At 39.3% G+C, this 16,631-nt stretch overlaps 1 pseudogene; it reads left to right on the forward strand.

Moving 5' to 3' along the window:
- The first annotated feature begins 340 nt into the window (after positions 1-340).
- Positions 341-1,177, forward strand: LOC114317360 (polyubiquitin-like; annotated as a pseudogene).
- Positions 1,178-16,631: the final 15,454 nt, after the last annotated feature.

Here is a 16,631-nt window from a genome sequence, read left to right on the forward strand (position 1 = left end):
TTTCACGAACGATCACTATTTTCTCGTAAATTTCAGATTACTCATCTCTTCCTTCGTCACCAAGTCAATTCAATCTCTCTACCTCTCTAACTATATGTCTCATACCTCTCACCCTCTTTCATCACAGACAATTCTCAATTCTTCTATCAAATCTCACTCACTCACTCCCTCACTCCCTCCTTCAAATCTTTTTCTCTAAAAGGTTATTCATATTCTCGTTTCTAGTTATCCGATATCAATGTATTTGATTATTTTCTTGTTTTTCTCTAATAGATTTGAACAATTTACGATTCGAATTTGTAATTAATTATTATTAATATTTGTTTTTTGTGTTGAACAAATGCAGATCTTTGTGAAAATCCTAACAGGCAAGACCATTACTCTCAAGGTCGAGAGTTCTGATACGATCGACAACGTGAAAGCAAAGATTCAGGATAAGGAAGGAATTCCTCTAGATCAGCAGCGTTTAATCTTTATCGAAAAATACCTCGAAGACGGCCGTACACTCGCCGACTAAAACATCCAGAAAGAGTCGACTCTTTATCTCGTCCTTCGTCTTCGCGGTGGTATGCAAATCTTTGTCAAAACCATAACTGGCAAGACGATTACGCTCGAAGTCGAGAGCTTCGACACGATCGACAGTGTCAAGGCCAAAATCCAAGACAATGAAGGAATTCCACCGGATCAACAGACATTGATCTTCACTGAAAACAGCTCGAGGACGACCGTACTCTCGCCGATTACAACATCTAGAAAGAATCCACGCTCCACCTTGTGCTTCGCCTTCACGGTGGTACGCAGATCTTTGCCAAAACCCTAACTGGCAAGACAATTGTGCTCAAAGTCGAGAGCTCCGATACAATCGACAATGTTAAGGCCAAAATCCAAGACAAGGAAGGAATTCCACCAGATCAACAGAGGTTGGTCTTCGGTGGAAAGCAATTAAAAGATGGACGAACTCTGACAGATTTCAACATCCAGAAGGAATCGACTCTTCACCTCATGCTTCGTCTCCATGGAGGTATACAAATCTTCGCCAAGACGCTCACAGGAAAAATAATCACTTTGGCAGTTGAGAGCTGAACACAATCGATAATGTCAAGGCCAAAATTCAAGATAAGAAAGGCATTCCTCCTGATCAGCAGAGATGTTGATTTTCGCCAGTAAACAGCTCAAAGATGGGCATACTCTCTAAAGGCTTGCGCGCACAGTCTTGAGATATACATCTTAGGTGTGTCTTGTACGCCTTTTATGCATAAGCATATGAGGGAGTTGGAGTGGCTGCTATGCGGCTTACATAGCAGTGACTGTTGTGCGGCACGTAAGAATTATTTCAGATTTTATTTTAATGATACGAACTGTTCAATTTTTAAAGAATATGGAGTAGAACACATCTGTAAAAAATCAAGTTGATCAAATATTGATAAACCCTTCATCAACTTGCATTTGTATATATATAAAAAATAAATATATAAGTACTAAACTGAATACAAATGTGTGATAAAAAATCTATCAATATCCGATCAATTTGATTTTTTACAAGAATGTTCTACTCAATCTTATTTAAAAATTGAACGGTTTGGATCATGAAGATAAAGTCCGAAATAATTCTCATGAGCCACACAACAGTCACTACTGTGCAAACCGCATAGCAGTGACCCCTGATCCGCAAGTGAGGAGTACGCACGTGAAGAGTGTCTTAGGCTCTTGCTTATTAAATTTAGTCTAGTAGATGGTTTGAACATACAAAAATAAATAAATAAACTCCTTGTGCAATTATATTCTATTGGAAAAATTAAGTAAATAATCAATTAAGAAAAAACATAGTTAATGCTCAGTGAGAAGCTCAATTACTACAATTCACTTTCACTAAAGCAAAATTTTCTTCTTTGCAGTGAACCTTGACTAAAAAAGCGTTTACACATTTATATTTAATTTGTTGTATTTATTTATTGTTTTAAATTATTTACTACATATAAAAATTTAGCATTTGAAACGCTTACATCTCATCTCATGAGCGGCAAAATGCCTCACATTACGCAATCCCCTTTTAAAAATTTTGATATAATATATATATTACAAAAATAGGAAACACTATGGTGCACACCCTACTGTTCCACCATATAACTAAAAAAAAATATAGCATAATTTTAATTTTCTGAATCATAATTATAAAAAAATAAATATCATTTCTAAACACAACATGAGGCATAACTAATTAACTCAGGAATAATAAGTAAAATAATGTCATAATTAAAGAAGAAAATTGATTATAACTAAAGAAGAAAATGACATAACTAGAGGTGCATATAGTACATCATTTTCAATGGAGTGTGTATTTGAATTTCCCTACAAAAATACATAAGAAAGATGTATATATGTCAAAGGCTTTCCCCATGGTATATATCTGGGCTTAAACTAAAGAGCATTTGTTGGGCAACATGAATTGAGGGGTTTACAGCAGAATTTGGCTGCAATTAGGTTTCTTGGTTAATTTGTTGGCTAATTTCTTTCACTGTATCCTCTGAAGTAATACACATACCAATGGCAAGGCGCTCTCTCTTTCTCTCTCTCTCTCTCTCTCTCTCTCTCTCTCTCTCTCTCATGTTTTCTCCAATAATAATAATAATATTTGTTATTCCGGATTAACTAATTTCTTTAATATAATTGAATTTTGAAAACACAACTTAATAATGTTTCTTGTTTAAGGACAAACTTGATCATAACAATAATACTAAAAATGCGCACAAAATTTTACATATTAATTTTTTTTTTCGCTCACATGAAGGTGGGATCAATACTTAAGATCATTTTCTTCCATCTTGCTTTGCATGGATTTTTCCCATCCCAGTGAAGAAGTGGGGTGAGAATGAGTTTTGCTTTTCCCATTCTGTTTTACCCTGCCCCTCTCGAGTTATATTTATTAAAATATATTTATATATAAAATAATATATATATATATATATGTTCTTTAATTTTTTTTAATATAATATGATTAAACTATTAAAACAATACACTTACCATTCATTTGCACTCATTTATTTTTTTCATTTTACATATTTTAATCTTTATTAATTATAAATTATTATCTATAATATACTATGTTATCTCTAATTATTATTATTATTTTAACTTGAAAAATTAACCTGCCCCTCCTCGCCCTGCCCTGAATACCAACTTAATTTGTCCCGCCCTCGATACAATATGTGGGGTTGGGGCGAGGGTGGGGACGGGGCTTACAAACCTATCCGAAAACTCGCCTCATGGCCATCCCTATACACCATCACGTCATATGGGAACCACACTTTATATGAGAGAGGAATAAACAATCACGTCATATGCGATCCACACTTTATATGAGAGAAAAATAAACTAGTGTGTAAAATTTTGTAATACCTTTGTTTTGATCTTAATCCTACATTTTAGTAACAGATAAATTATTAATTGATCTAAGTAAAAAAATAAAATAAAATTCGTGTTTAACAAGCTCTCCTGACAATCCTAATTCAACATACAAAAAAATACAAATTACAAAATTAGACAAACAAATAATTGCCTTCACTACAATAAATTAAGACTTTGGAAATAAAAATTTAAGAACAAAATTATTTTTTAGTGAGAAAGTATTTTTATTGCCAAAAATATCATTATTATATTTTATATGAATGATCTACTAAACGGGTTTATAAGATGAGCAAAATAATGAAATTAGAACCAGAATGGGCCTCACCTAATATCCCATCTACTTAATGTTTTATATGAATGATTTGCACAATTGGCATACAAGAATAACAATTTAAATCAATGTAAAGCTTAAAATTGGACAAAGAATCAGCACAACACTTCGCCTATTGATTTAGGAGACTTGTTAATGCGCACCCTTAAATTATATGTCATGTCAAAAGTCAATTTATTCCATTGTGATTTTATTTTGGAGTACTTTACTCCTCTATGATTCAAATATTTGCATGCTTGCACACACACGCACACAAATTCTTATGATTTTAGGCTAAAGTGCTATCCGTAATTATTTCGTTAAAAATAATGGAAAGTGTGTCACACTCTCCCAAATTAAGAGTGAACAATGCAAAAATCTCAAGTTAAAGTTAAAAATTAGATCTAATATCAAAAATACCCTCATTTTTATTTTCTTCTCCAAATTAAATCCTATTCTAACCAAACACTAACCATAACCCTAACCCTAACCCTAACCCTAACCCTAACCCTAATTGTCCTCTTCTATCATCAATTTAATTTAATTTAATTTTAAAATGTTATTAAATAATAAATTGAGTTAAAAATTAAAATATTAAGGTACTTTTATGTTATTTAATTTAAGGGTAAATTATACTTATCTGCCTTGAGGTTTCTGACAAATGCAGGAACCTCCCCTATGGTTTCAATAATTATAGGAACTGTCACGCCCCAAATTTTAATTACTCGAAAACATTACCAAATCCTGTAATTTAGGTTCATTTTATTTTTTTATTTTTTTATTTACAAATATCCATTACCCTTGAGTAATAGAAATACAATGATACATGTTCTCTCTCTCTCAATGAACGTTACAATGATAACAATACATGTCAATCTCCTACTGTGAAGCTACAATTAAATAAAATACAAATACAATATCCATCACATCTACAATGAAATTACATATAAAAGACACATGGACTTCTTAACTCTTCAATCAAAGAATCCACACTTTCTTCCTGTAAAAAGATAAAATAACAAGGGGTGAGCACTAATGCCCAATAGGAATCTCATAGTTCTAAATCAATAACTAACACACAGATAGAAATGATTATGCATGCAGGATGATACCATATAGTAGGGTGATATTTTATAATTTCAAAATATCATAAGTAAAGTACATTTTTCTCAAAAACTTTTAAAACGCTTTTAAGAAAAATCTTCAGCCATTAACAATTATCCCTTAACCTTAGGAAACCATAGATCCTTACGAAACAACATATTTAAGAAACAACATTATTTAAAAATTATTAACCAATTCCCAAAATATTTCTTATTTAATTTCCACTTTTAATCTTCCTCTTTGTCTTTCATTCTTCCTTTCTACTCATTATATTTATTTAGAACTCTATAACTTCAAGTTCAAGTTCCCTAATTTCTTTACAAAACAACACTCATAATTTACCTTTATTGCCACAACTAATTCATTAAGTTCACCATCACAAATCCATGACGCATTTTTGGATTCCATTATTTACAAATAATGTTGTGTGTGTCAATTTCTGACCACACTGCCAAACAGGTACTCAGCTGGAGAGCACCGGCAAAATTGATTAAGCCCGAACAACCTGTCCCAGAAAGATAAGATTATGGCGGTGGTTCGTCCACCCGGGAGCACTCCGACGATCAAGTCAGTTATCTCTCAAAGATAGAAAAAGTGCTTAACTCACTATTCAGAATACAAAAAGTGTACCTTAGACCCTCGAGGGTGCCTCTCTTTTATAGCTAACACTAACCTACTCCCAATAGAAGCCTAACTTCAATGGACTCTGGCTTAATGCTAATCCTGAACTCCTAGTTAGATTAGGATAAACTCTCTAAGAATCTTATCTTTACCCAAACTGAAGTCCTCTATCATTCTAGGACTCTTGTCCCTTATCCGCATATCTCGGATTTCAATATCTTCGCAGATAACCTCGGCCTAGCCAAGATTATCTTGGCGTTATGACCAGAACACGTGGCACCTCGGCTGGCACTTCGGTGCCACCTCGGTCTCGTGTTGCTGCCCAAAAAATATGTCCCCACAACTACCCCCTAAGTTCTATTACCTCGGCATCCTGAGGTGATGGAACCTATATCTTCAAACCATATAACACGTCGGCTAAGCTTTAATTCCCAAGGTCATCACTTTGTCGGCTCCACATGACCAAGACCCATAATCTGTTTCTTCAATGCTTTAGAACCAATAACCAAGTTTGTTTCATTTTATTTAGCCGAGATCGTCCCCCAAGCCGAAGTTTTTGCTTCATTAAATCAAGAACTTCAAGAGTTTCAACACGTGTATGAGTTGTCACACACAGTATTTCAACCGTTTTTGCCACGCATCTCTTTCCTATCGAGCCGTACCTGACATGCACCATCAAGTCGCGTCACTTTTGCGTGCGCCGTCTGACAAGCACATCGTTCAAGGCACATTCAATACCATTTTGCCTCCTTCTCCGTGTTTTGACAAAAATCCTTTCCCTTTTTCCGTCTTTTCACTTTACATCTTTGATTTCGCACAAATTTTCTCTCTCTAAGCCTCTTTCTTCCAAACCACCATTATCGTCTTCTCAAAGCTCTCTGCAACTACTCCGTTAGTCTCCTCCAGCAAAACATTCACCATCTTGCTACTCGTACCACCTACGTTTAACTCCGGCTTATCTCACACCGGCTCCATTTTCTTCTTGATGAGTTGCTATTTTCTCTCTCTTTTGCTGTTCATACTCTGTTGCCTCTGTTTTCTTTCCATGACGAACACATTCATGTTCTTTAGTCTCCATCTGTGATTCAAACTTCATCATTCGCATATTTGAGTATGTTCTGACTTTGCAATTTTGTGTTTATCCAATTAGTTCTTGATTCTTGACCTTTATGTACAAATTGCACACACTCGCTCCACTCTGCCACTATTCTTGGCCTTGCACATCTGCACAAATTTATTCAGTGTTCTTTGATTTCTCGCCTGTCTTCTTGAGTCTGAATCACGTCTTTGTTTCAGTTTTCCCGCTGTTTTTTCCAGATTCTTGCCTTTAATCCTCATGTTTTAGTAACTCTAGGATTGGGATTTGCTTTAGATCTCCAAACTCTAGGAAAAATTGAAACAAATTCCATTTAGATCCTCAGAAACCCTTGCCCCAGCATACGTTTTAGTTTTGCCGAGGTCCTTTAAACCTTTAGACAAAAAGCACTTCTTTCTGAAATCCGATACCTCGTCTCTCTAGCGGACATCATGGTGTAGACACCCCATTTTTGACCGTCCTCAAGACCTGGACGTCACCATTTGAACACTCGGTGATCATCCATGTTCGTGTTCGTTTTGAGTTTCCGGAGGCCTCGGCTGCACGCCGTGTCTCAGGATCTCTTAACTTGCCTGTTTTGTGCTTGGTTTTGCACCAAGGACTTGTGTTTTGTGCTTCTGAGGGTGGGAAGAGGCTTGTTAGCCATCCCTGAAACCCACCGGCCGTGGTATGTTGCCACCGGCCTTGTTTTTCTTCTACCAACCAAATGTTTGGTCGGTCGGCATTCTCTTAGGTGTATCGGCCTTTTCTTGTGGTCGGCCGACCATTTATTTGGCCGATTGACTCCTGTTCTAGCCAATACCTCCTTTTTACCTTTTTCAGGCATGGTGCATGCCAGCTGTGCCAGCTGGAGTGCGCGGACTTGTCCTCCATACACGTGTGTGGAGGATTTGCCCCTTTTGCACCCTTTTGTTCTAAGCTTCTTGGAGAAGCTTGCACCCTTTGCTCAAGCTTCTTGAGGAAGCTTGGACCTTTGTCTTAGCTTCCTCAAGAAGCTTGGACCTTTGAGTTAGCTTCTCTTAGAAGCTTGACCTCCTTGACCCTTTTGCCTTAGCTTCTTTAAGAAGCTTAGGCCTTTTTCTTCCTCTATAAAAGGAAGCCTTCCTTCTCCTTTGAAGAGGTTGTTTAGCAAATCAGATATATATATAATATATATACACCACTCTCTCTCTCTATATCTCCCTCTCTCTCTTGATTTGTGTGTGTTAAAGGGCCTAAAAGGGTGTTTTGTTCTTAGTTTTGCACTAAAACACCTAGTATTACACCATACTTCAGTTTTGGAGGTGTTGAGAGTTTGTTCTTGGAGTTTTAAGTTGGTTTTTATCCGAAAAAGGGGGCTGGATTTGCTGTTCTTGAAGTGTTCTTCAAGGGTAAACATTATTACTTTATATTCCCCAATCTTGCACTAGCTTTTAACCTGCTTTGCATGCTGTTTTGAGCTTTCTGTATAACTGATAAAAACTCTAATTTTTCATGCTTAAGATGTTTCATTAAGGTCTCATTTGTGTTTGGGGTCGACCTCCCCCTCTTAGGCCTTGTTTGGCCCCTTTTGTGCTTTCTTTGGTTGAGCTTTGAATACTTTTGTGCATTGGCCTTCTCACCACTGAAATCCAAAGGATTTTCAGTGGTGAAGAAGAGGTTTTGAGGTCTTGCATAGGGGAGGGACACCCCTCTCCCTTTGTGTCTCATTTGTTCATGTTTTTGGCTCATAAAGGTAGCATGCATGCTTAGTTGTTCTTAGCTTCATTTCAGAGATTTTTGGGTGTTATTTAGTCATATTATGCCTCTATTTTTGGTCAGATTCATGGTCCATTACATGTATCACACACTTGCTTAGTAATCCCCTTTATTGTCATAACATGTGCCATGCATTTGCCCCTCCATGCTTGCATGTTCTAGCTTAACTTCATGAAGCTTTTGGTCATATTTCATCATGCTTGAGGTCTGTTGGGTACTGATTTGATCATACTTGCCATGTTTGGTATAGCCTCTTTGCATTTTGGCTTGTGAGCCTTGAGTGTGTGAGTCATTAGCAAGCTTTAGTTGGGTTGTTTTAGTGATTTGGAATCACTTCTCATGCTATTTCAGTCCATAATCCATGCTTGTATGCTTGCATTCATCATCCCTTTCATGCCCTGATGAGTTGTTCTTTTATGCCTTGAAATGGGTCATAGTGCATGCCTTTTGTTTAAGTCATTTGGGCTGTCATATTAGTGGGTTTTGGGGTGTGTTTTGATGCATTGAAACTCTATTTTTGTTTGCATAACCCATGCCATGTTGGGTTGGGGTAGGTGTAGAGTAATGCTTCCTTTTGTGGCCTTGAATCCCCCTTTGTTTTGCACCCATTTCTTAGCATGTTTTGGCCATGATCTTTGCATGCTTTAGTCTTGTTTTAGAGTGCCTTAGGACTGATTTAGGTCATTTTGGTCCTTTGGGGTTTGGTTAACATAGCTATGGTTTGGACCCCTTTGTTGGTTTCAAGTTTTGGTCATTGTTGCATGCTTTGCTTGCATAACATGGTTGATTTGGCATCATCCTCTATGCATTTTTAGAGTTTAACATGTTGGTCTAATGTCCATGTTTGCCATCTTTTGAGTGTTCTCGAAAGTTACCTTTTGTGTCTTAGCTTTAGGCCCATTGGTGTGTATGTTTACATGAGCATTTGTCCATCATTTGCATCATCTTTGGCCACTGTTTTGGGGCACGGCTAAGGCCTCCCATTTTAGTTTAAGTCCACCATTGCATGTTTTGACATGTTGCATTACTTTGGTTTCATGCTTACATTGTACCATCTTTGCACGTTTGCATGTTGTTTGGCTAGCTGCATTTCATATCTTAGCTTGCATGCTTAGGTTGCATAGTATATCATGCATCTCTTGCCTCTTGATCAAACCATGATAGAGGTTGGAGGCATCTTATTTGTTTTGTGTGTATTTCATTTGACATTGAAATTGCACACTTTGGCTTCTCAGGCCATCATGCATTGAAATGCGTGATTAGTGGCCCGAGGACCGAGGGCCACACTCTCTTGAGTCCATAACATGATGGGGAGGGTGGTTGTGCAAACATTTGCTTTAAAAATGCATTGCCATGCCTTGTCTGTCCTCTGCTGCTGCCAAACAAGGTTCTGTAGGAAAAAATGGCCGACCGACCACATTCAGTGCCAGCCGGCCATGCATCGTTGGCCAAGAGCCTCACAACTGGTCGATGACCACTTTTCCATAGCCGGTGACCATCTCTCTTGACCGGTAACATCCCACAGTGTTCAGGGAGTGTTCCAGAACCAACCTTGGGACTTGTGCAGTCTTCAGAGGTGCAGGGCAGTGTAAACAGAGGCAACTGTGGCATGGCAACGGGCTTCCGAGCGAGGCAAATCGAGCATCCATCATCCCATCATTCCGAGGGGGGGCTGCGGCCACCTTCCTCCTGTAATTAATTAGAAGTTTTGTAATATTTAATTATCTAGAGTAGTTAATTATTTATTTGGTTTGTATTATTTATTCAGACCCTCCGAGCGAGGGCAATTGTGTAATAAGTGTGTGTGAGTGTCTGTATGTCTTCCAATCCCCACTTCTTTCTCCCTTTTACTGACCTGCTTTCAATGGTTAGTATTAGGGCATATTTAAATTAGCATACCTGATGCTATGCATGCGTGCATCCATACATTTGTCTTGCATGCACCGGGTTCGGCGCATCATACTAACTGCATTGTATTTCAATTCCAAGTTGAATACGTGTTAGTTGTAACATCATCATATGCCATCTTAGAATAGCTGAGCCTATTGTAGTTGCATCTTACATGTGTTGCATTAGCCATCTTAACATGAACTAGGATTATGCATATGATTATTAACTAGTTTCTGTTTTGGCTTGGGGTACTCGGTAAGCATTTATGTTTTAGCATCCTTGTATGAGTGTAAGTGTTGCCATGATAGCATGCTTACCATGAGGCTATGTGCTTATGTGTTATAACTGCCTGAATGCCTGTGGGTGAAGGTTGGGTTGCTTGAGTTGGAATAATTCGTCGAAACCCGTGGTTTAGCCTACTTGCGAGTAGCAAATTTCAATCCATTTTCAAAACAAACGGATATGCGATGTTTTGTTCCAATTCAGGGAATTTAGTCTATACTTTTGTGTTGTGCGCATCACATAGTAAGATTAGCTAATTAATCGGAATAAGAACACATAACGTTTTCAAAACTAGATATCAAGGTTAGTAGAGGCCGATTTTCGGATCGGGCGAGCGAGGGTGCTCATAGCTGACCTTCCCCAATCGTACCCAAGTTCCCGAGCTGAGGTAACTTTGGTGATGACGGACACGTGGCCTTAGGCAAACGAGTTAGGGTTTCCTAAATTCCCTCATAAAAAATATTTAGGTGGCGACTCTGTATCTGGCAAAACAGTCCATGTTTGACACTTTTTTACAAAAAATCTGTTTTCAAAAACGATTTGCCGGATTTGGACTCTTTGGTTCAGATTTAGAACCGTGAAAATTTGAGTCCTGAACTGTAGTGAGCCCAAAACGAACAGAACGGGGTTTCCCCCCAGGACGTTCGAGGACGTCTACACATGGGTATGTTCAGGTGGAGGGTAAACACCCCAACTAAGTTAGAATACTTTAGGCAAGAATTTTTCATCCCTGCCGACGTTCATCTTAGGTTGGCTGGATAGGAGGACTCCATCATGCCCACAAACGACTCTATGCCTTTCCCAGTGGTAGCCTTCCTTGAGTGTGGACTTAGGCTCCCTCTTGATACCCTTTTCCAAGAAGTCCTACACTACTACAAATTGAACCCAATGCAGCTTGACATTAACTCTTACCAAGTTATTAATGGTATAATTGCCTTAGCCAAAAGAGAGAATGCCAGGGTTACCCTCATCGACATCCAGTGCTGCTACACCATGTGTGGTCTTAAGTCAGAAAAAAGTTACATCTACTACCTTAAGCCAAGGTCGATGGAATACAAACTCGTTGCCGACCTCCCAGACTCAAACAAGGGTGCTGGAAATGATTACTTCATCGTCTCGGGCAACTGGGAGTTTCAACCAGATGATGACCTTCACCTCTATTCCCTAAGCTGAATAGTTTTCAGAGAGGGAGATGGTAAGAGCCAAGAGTCTCCTTTTCTTGCTTTCAAGTCTCTTTCTTTGATTGTATGTGCTAACGTTCGTTCGTTTTGTCTTTGCAGCTCTTCCTCAGCCCCGAAAGGACTTCCGAAAAAACTTCTATCCCAGTAAAGATTTCAAGAGGCTGCTGGACTTGCCTGTTAATCAGCGCAAGACTCCTCTGCTTCTGAACTTCATCCCAACATACAGATCGACTTTGTTCGATGTCCCTAAAAAGAGCAAGTCCCCTCCTTCTGCTACAACTCCTGCTACGATTTCTTCACCTCGTCCAGATCAGGGATCAACCTCGACTCCAGTAGACCAGCCATCTACTTCAGCTCCTCAATTGATTCCACCCTCTCAGCGCCAACGCCGACGTCGAGCACCACTTTTTTCACCAGCAAGCAGGACCCGTAGTCGAAGATGCCAAAGCACCGATGCGTCCTCTTATGATCCAGCCAACCCACCAATAGCTTTACCAGTAATCCGCCTTGGTACTAGAGTTACTGTTGCCATCTCCTCCGACGAAATAGGTCATAAGAAGGTAGTTGCTGATGATCTTCTGGCCAACATCCCGAACGTCACTACCGTCCAATCTCCATCTTTGCAATCTTAGCCGAAACCAAAGCCAAAAAGGCTGAAGAAAGCCCAAGCTAAGGCAATGGTAACTCAGATTGACACCGAGGATACCTTGCCAGTCTCAAAACTAGCCGAGGGCGAGAACTCCTCCTCCGCTGCCGAGAAGAGGCCCGCCAAGGCCAAACCATCCGAATCCACCAATTCAAAGAGGCCGAGGTCGGACTCTTTGGCGACCTCAGGTTCTCTCAAATCTGATGCCCCCTGGGCCTCCTCAATCACAATTAAGGACAAGCCAGTCAGAGCTGGTGACAGCGCCGATGACATCGAAGTCGGCGTTGCCCTCTCTATTGCCTTGCTCTTTCCCAATGACCTCAACCGCAATGCCGAGGTCAGCGAATATGAAAATTTCGCCCTGATGTCGCAGCACTCCGTAAAAGTAAGCCCCTAACACTTAATACTTTCCATTCTCTATTTTTCCACGTAGAGTTTTTATTAACTTTTGTTTCGCCCATTTCTTCTAGGCAATCTAACACATCCACTCCTTCGCGATGCAAGCTTTTGGCATCAAGAAGGAGTTGGTCAACAAGACCAAGGAGGCTGCAAGCTTGCTGAAAACTGTTAATAAGGCCGAGGCCAAGATGAAGACACTAATGGATCAGGCTAAGGCAGTCAAACAGGCCCATGAAGAGGCCGAGGAGAAGACAGGAGCTGCTGAGGCCGTTGCTAAGGTCCTTGAGGCTGAAAAGAAATAGGCCGAAGCGAAGACCGTAGAGGCCCAGACCGAGCTCATTGCTGCCTTAGCCACAAAAGAAGCCGAGATCAAAGCGGCGGATAAGAAGGCGTATGCCGAGGGGGCGGCCGATGTCAAAGAAAACTACAAGAAGCAAGTGAAGCAGGCATGCAACAAGGGTTTCACCCTTGGTTGGATGGCTTCTTTAAAAGAGTTGGCTGTCCCCGACGATTCTCCTCTCAAGAATGCTAGCAACCTTTTCCTGCCATTCCCCCACTCTCCAAGCCAGTCTGAAGACGAAGCTGAGTCCAAGGATCAGGCTGAGGCCGAGAAGAATGAAGAAGCTGCTGGGGCCAAGTCCCCAACTTTGAATGAGCAAGTCTTGGACTTGACTCAGGATGAGGAGGATGAGGTCTCGAAAGACGCTATCCCTGAGAAGACAACATCTGATATGCCTATCGCCAAGAAGAGCACCGACCAGACTCTTCAAGAGATCGATGCCGAGCTCGCGACTGAGAAGGCTGTTGAGAAGGGCTCACAATTGTCTTCTGAGGCTAGGACACAACCAACTGTTGGCACAGAGTAGTCCATTTTGGTGCTTTTCTTTATTTCTTATACCTTGTACTTTTTTCCTTACTTTTGAAACAATGTTGGCTTTAATTTGGCCGATGTGCCATCTTTGTAACTCGAACAAGTAATCTCTTTGTCAGGTCGAAGTGCCCTTTTTCTTCTTTTAATGCAAGTACAGCTTCCTCTTGCTTTTACTAAGTGTTTGAATGCTTGTCTATCTTGTATGCTTCCATACTTAGAATATTTTGCATGTTTTCAATGCACACCCTGACTGTGTAATCTTCTCGATATGGAATACTTCGGTTATACCCGCTAACAGTTTATCTCGGCCTTGGGCTAACACTTGAAAATATTTTGTATAATATTTTCACAAGTGTTATTTACCACTTGCCACTTCACTTTTTACTTAACAGGACTTCTATCTTCAAATATCTTCCAAGTCTTGGCAACATGGTAATCTCGACAAATGCGCAGATACTTCTTTAGAAATAACTTTGACTTAACTTCAACTTGGAAATTGTTCTTAAAATTTTAACAAGTGTTAAACAAATTTTCTTTCGACATGACCCCGGCTTATCTTCAACTTGTAAATTCTTCTCAAAATTTCAACAAGTGTTAAACCAGTTTTCTTTTAACATGACATTGGCTTAACATCAACTTGTAAATTTTTCTAAAAATTTCAACAAGTGTTAAACCAACTTTAGCATGTAAATTCCAACTTCCAAGCAATAGTCTCCAACTCTCTGCCCCCTAATGTGAACTTAAGTTCCACTTGGGCTCTCATTAAGCATGTGGCTTTGACCTCATCGTGAGGTAAGATTTAAACAAAGACTGGTCGAGGTTTACCAACCTTGGTTCTTCTGTTAATCTTATTAAAATGCCATTAATTTCAATCCGTGTTTGACTCTGCTGATATGGCAAGTCCGGGTTAACTTAACTTAGTTCAACTCTATTATATACAAGTATAATTCAACTCTGTCATATAATAAGTCTAAGTTATTTGTGATGTTTCAATCAGAAACATTGCCAACTTAGTTCAACTCTATTATATGCAAGTAGAAACTCTGTCATCTAATAAGTCTAAGTTATTCGTCATGTTTCAATCAGAAACATCACCAACTTAGTTCAACTCTATTATATGCAAGTAGAAACTCTGTCATATAATAAGTCTAAGTTATTCGTCATGTTTCAATCAGAAACATCGCCAACTTAGTTCAACTCTATTATATGCAAGTAGAAACTCTGCCATATAATAATCTAAGTTATTCATCATGTTTCAATTAAAAACATTGTCAACTTAGTTCAACTCTATTATATGCAAGTAGAAACTATGCCATATAATAAGTTTAAGTTACTCGTCATGTTTCAGTTAGAAACATCGCCAACTTAGTTCAACTCTATTGTATGCAAGTAGAAACTCTGTCATCTAATAAGTCTAAGTTATTCGCCCTGTTTCAATCGGAAACATCGCCAAGTGACTGGTCAGTCATACCACACAAGTTTAAAAATCAAGCTAAGACTTTATTATTACTTCGGCTAATAACAAGAAACTTAAAAAACAAAAAATCTAATGATAGAAAAACTTTAGATTGCAAGTATTCCAGGGTCTTGGCAACTTTTTGCCTTCACTGTCTTTAAGCCGATATGCCCCATTACCCAGGACCGAGATGATTGTATAAGGTCCCTCCCAGTTTGGGCCAAGCTTGCCTGCTCTGGGATCCTTCTTGTTGCCGACGACCTTTCTTAGGACGAGGTCCCCAACTTGGAATTCTCGTGGGTTAACCTTCTTATTATAAGCCCTGGCAAGCTGCTGCTGGTATGACCCCAGCTGAATTGCTGTCTTCTCCCTTCTTTCTTCCAATAAGTCCAGATTTTGGGCTAAGAGTGCATCATTAGTCCCATTCTCCACTCCCTGGGTTCTGAACCCTGGGATGCTAACATCTAATGGGAATACTGCCTCTGTGCCAAAAGTCATGGCAAATGGGGATTTCCCAGTTGATCTTCTCGGCGTAGTCTGATATGCCCAGAGTACACTGGGTAACTCATCCATCTCCCTTCCCTTAGCTGCTTCTAGCCTCTTCTTGATCCCATCCAAGATGACCTTATTGGATGCTTCTGCTTGACCATTACTTTAAGGGAAGCTTGGAGTAGAGTAATAATTCTTGATCTTGTACTTTGCACAGAAGCTCTTGATTAGCTTACTGTCAAACTGTGTACCATTGTCTACTATTATTGCCCTTGGGATCCCAAACCTGGTGATGATATTCTTCCAAATGAAGCTCTTCTCATCAACATCTCGAATCTTTGCGAGGGGCTCAGCTTCCACCCACTTGGTGAAGTAGTATGTTGCTACTAGTAGGTACTTCCTTTGTCCAGTTGCTTGAGGCAGTTGTCCAACAAGATCCATGCCCCATTGGGCAAATGGCCAAGGGCTGGACACTGGGTTCAAGTCCACTGCTGGTTGATATATCAAAGTTGCAAACCTCTGGCACTTCTCACACTTCTTGACATAAGCTTCGGCATCTTTCTGCATGTAGGGCCACCAGTACCCCTGAGTAATTGTGATACCCATGTTCCGTATTATGCTAATTTATCCTCCTTATGCATATGATTATGTGTTTGTTATGATTTTGAGTACCATTTATATGAATATATGCGGTTTTGAATTTCTATCTGTTCACCGTAGGAATATCTATTGGATTATCTACTTCAGAATTTAAATTGAAGGCCTTATCGGCCACAGAACCCGAAATTGATTACGCCATTGTGATTAGCGCAATTTTTAGAGCCTGTGGTGAAATTTAATTAGAAATTGATTCGGATCAAAATAATTAGGTTCAGAATGGTTAATTAGAGTGCCACCACTTAAACTTAATCAATGTGATTAAGAAAGCCTATAAATAGGCTAATATACACTTAAGTCCCTCATTTTGTGAACTCAAAATCTGAATTTGCTCTCTAGAGAGAGAGTGTGCCGATTCTAGAGAGAGGAAGAGGGAGAATTGTGCATTTTGACTCAAAGATTGTGGATTGGGAAACTACACTCAAGAATTAACAAGGATTTGTGAAGATGGAAGCTCCATGGTGAGTATTAAGCATAAATTCATGAG

Source organism: Camellia sinensis, chromosome 10, assembly GCF_055761805.1.
Source record: "Camellia sinensis isolate YWXY chromosome 10, ASM5576180v1, whole genome shotgun sequence".
Classification (NCBI taxonomy): domain Eukaryota; kingdom Viridiplantae; phylum Streptophyta; class Magnoliopsida; order Ericales; family Theaceae; genus Camellia; species Camellia sinensis.